The sequence below is a fragment of the Phascolarctos cinereus genome, unplaced genomic scaffold (assembly GCF_003287225.1).
Source record: "Phascolarctos cinereus isolate Bilbo 61053 unplaced genomic scaffold, phaCin_HiC Scaffold_726;HRSCAF=1367, whole genome shotgun sequence".
In the NCBI taxonomy this organism is placed as follows: Eukaryota; Metazoa; Chordata; class Mammalia; order Diprotodontia; family Phascolarctidae; genus Phascolarctos; species Phascolarctos cinereus.
Window position 1 is genome coordinate 131,138,476 of NW_027556098.1, and position 3,868 is coordinate 131,142,343.

At 38.1% G+C, this 3,868-nt stretch overlaps 1 pseudogene; it reads right to left on the bottom strand.

The window, feature by feature from the left end:
• Positions 1 to 2,887: 2,887 nt before the first annotated feature.
• On the bottom strand, positions 2,888 to 3,146 carry LOC110194692 (small nuclear ribonucleoprotein F pseudogene; annotated as a pseudogene).
• Between the last annotated feature and the right edge of the window lie 722 nt (positions 3,147 to 3,868).

Sequence of the window (3,868 nt, forward strand, 5' to 3'; positions counted from 1 at the left end):
TTTGGCTAGGCAATGGGGTTAAGTAACTTGCCTAGGGTCACACAGCTTGTAAGTGTTATGTGTCTGAGGCCGCATTTGAACTCAGGTCCTCCTGAATCCAGGGCTGGTGCTTTATCCACTGAGCCACCTAGCTGTCCCAGGAAAAAAAATCTTGATAGTAAACCTAATTGTTGGTTAACTATTTCTCTTCCAGAACTAGATAGATTTAATAGTATTAAATAAGAAAGAAATCACAGACTGGAACAGAATATTAGAAAAACTACATTTCATAAGCCCTCTGGCAATTATCATACATATTATTAAAGAGTATCTATTTTTTAGTATCACATAGTACCTTTGTAAAAATTCATTTACTAGGTTATAAAGAACTCATATACATAGCAGAAACAATAAACATGTTTTACCAACCATACTGAAATCACATTGATTTGGAAGTTGACTCCAATGATGCAAATCACAACTCATCCATGTTTACCCATTCTTGTCCATGTCCTGCTATAAGGCCATGGGGTCTACCCAATATGTGGAGGCCTTCACTTTCTCCTAAAGCAGGGCGCTCTGTCTACCTATCAACTCTGATCCTTGCCACAAGACCAGCCCATCTTCCATTCCTATAATAACATTCCTTGATGATCCATCTTTCATTCTTATTTTTCACTGGAAGTTCCTCATTGGTTATATGTTGCAGTGTGTTCACCCTCTATCACGTACCTTTCCATTGTCCTCTGTGTGATATTAATTTTTAATTCTTAGGAGACTATTGTATTGTATGTTTTGTTGCCATATAATAACACTGGTTGAACATTGATATTAAAAAAGGCAGCTTTTATTTTCACGTGAAGCTTAGGGTTACTAAAGAAGACCTGCAGTTTCCAGATGTGTATGTGTGTGTGTGTGTGTGTGTGTGTGTGTGTGTGTGTGTGTATGTAATACAGAGACATGCAGTTTGTCTGGATTTCAGAGTATGAGAAGGGTGGTAGTGTCCAATGAGACTAGAAAGATAGTTTGGGGTTAGGATATAAAGGGCTTTAAAAGCTAAACAGAGGGGTTTACATTTTATTCTAGAGGAAACAGGAAACCAGTGGAGTTCATTGAGTGAAAGAGTGACATGGTCAGAGCTGTGCTTAAGGAAAATCACATTGGCAGTACTGCGAAGGATGGATGGAAATAGGGCAACACCAAGACAGGGAGAACAATTGGGAGGCCATTAACAATAATATAGACGAGGTGATGAGGGCTTAAACTAGGACATTAACTGTGTGAGTTGAGAGAAAAAGCAATATTTGGCAACTGATTGGATATGTAGGGGCGAGGGAGAGTGAAGAGTTGAAGATAATGTCAAGGGAGACTAGAATAATTTGTTGTTCAGTTGTGTCCAGAGATACTACAGTGGTTTGCTATGTCCTTCTCCAGCTCAATTTACAGATGGAAAAACTGAGTCAAACGAGGTTAAGTGATTTGCCCAGAGTCACACAGCTAGTCTGAGGTCAGATTTGAACTCAGGGGGATGAGTCTTCCTTATTCCAGGTCTGGTACTCTATCCACTGAGCCACTCAGCAGAAATAGGGAAGTTTGGAAAAAGGGTGGAGTTGGGGGAAGGTGAATATTGAGTTCTGTTTTGGACATGTTGAGTTTGAGACATCCAGGACACTCAGTTGGAAATTTCTAGTAGGCAATTAATTGATGGTACAAGACTTCATGAAGCTTAGGAGGGACATTGGGTCTGGATGTGTTATAGATCTGGGAGGCATTGGTATGATGATAATTAGACCCATGGAAGCTGATGAGGTCACCAAAGGTGAAAGTGGAGAGATAAAGAATAGGAGAGGCCTAGAACAGAGCTTTGGAGAATCTCACCAGTAAGGGATGATCTGGATGGTGAATTAGCAAAGGAGACTGAGGAGGAGACAGTATGAGGAGAAGCAGAAGAGAGTATGTCATGAAAGCTCCTAGAAGAGTGAATGTTGAGGAGAAGGTTATTTCTGTTGTTATGTCTTGCAAGGAATCTTGCAGGATTTTAATGTCTCTTCAGAGAGTACCTGTATCTACTTTGCGTTTGATATAATGTCCTTCTTCTGGTTTTGTTTATAGCAAGAATGTTGAGATTGATGTGATTTTGCTCTTCCAGCAGTATTTGCATTCATTGGTCACTGGAGAAGGATCTCATGTTTAGAATACCAATAGTTAAATGAAAGTTTATACAGTATAAGAATTTTGTGACTCTTAGCAACTTCTGTCTCATTTCCTGCCATTCTGACACTGCTGTTGTAGAAGTAAAAGGGACCATGCAGGACTGAAGGCCATTTTTCTTTATTTTATGACTTGCCACAGAAATTAAAAGAAAAAATAACCAAGTGTCTACCCTACTAGTGATGTGCTTCTAGGTTGATACTCAGGAAACAGACTTGGTCAGTCACCAGAACCCTATTAAGGTTACATACTGTAATACAATAAAAATCATAATAGGTAAAGGAAATAAAATGGAATAAATAATAAATAAATAAAATGGAATACATAAATAACTTAAATGGAAACTAAACAATGTCTTAAATGATGAACAGAACAAAAAGAAACAAAATATTTTTATTAAGTGGAAAAACAACAGATGATATAAACTTTATGGGATGAAGTGAAAGCAGACTTCAGAAAAAAATTGTACATCAATAAATTAACAAAAGAAAAATAGGATGTATGAATTGAGTCTGAAATAAATCATAAGGAAAAAATTGAGAAATTCCATTTAAAATAACTACAAAATGCGCAGTATATATGGGCCAAGGAACAAATTCTCCTGGAATTTGGAGATATAAATCTGAATGCCATTCATTCTTTAATTTTTTTAGAAATATACCAAAAAAAAATCCCCACTTCCACCCCAGAAAAGATGCTATTCTCTCATTTACCCATCTTTTTCTTTTTCTTCTAAACCTGATGTAAAGGACATTATTGGCAACTTATTAAACTTCACCAAGGTGTCCAGGTAAGCCGTGTCTGTGAAGTTTTCTGTATTTGCAAGTTGCGTGTGCATGTAGCTATCCATTGATATGTGGTAACTTTTGTACTCCATTCTCCACTTCACCTTCACCATTCCTAGATTCCCTGTTCAGGAATGGTTTGGGGTTGAGGAGAATGTGCACTGTGTACATGCAATTACAGAGCAATGTAAACAGAAGTAATAGAAGAATTAAACAATTGTAGAGAGATTCAGTGTCTATAGTTGGGCTGTACTATTACAATAAAATAGGGAGGCTAGGGACAATATGGATAGAACATAAGTTCAAATCCAGCCTCACTTTCATGCTATGTGACCCTGGGCAGGTCACTTAACCCTGTTTGCCTCAATTTCCTCATCTGTAAAATAAGCTGGAGAAGGAAATGACAAACCACTCCAGTATCTTTGTCAAGAAATCCCCACATGGACAAAGAGTCAGACGTGACTGAAGCAACTGAACAGCAACAATAAATTATGATAAAAATGAAGATACTATCTAAATTAATCTATGGATTTTTTGCCATACCAAAAGGTCATATAAATTAAGGAAGAATGAATGGCTGTCTGCTTATGTCATGGAAAGTCACAAATCAATTTGTGATGCAGCAACCAATATTGGAAGCCTTTAGTACGATGCCTCTCCCCCACCCACCCTTGACACACCTCTTCAGTGTTCAAATACATGGTGCCTATGTATGCTTTCTCATTTCCCTTTGGTTAGATTTTCTTTTTTTCTTTCTTTTTTTTTTCTGGCTAGGCAATGGGGTTAAATGACTTGCCCAGGGTCACACAGCTAATGTGTGTTATGTGTCTGAGTCCAGATTTGAACTCAGGTCCCCCTGACTCCAGGGCCGGTGCTCTATCGGCTTTGCAACC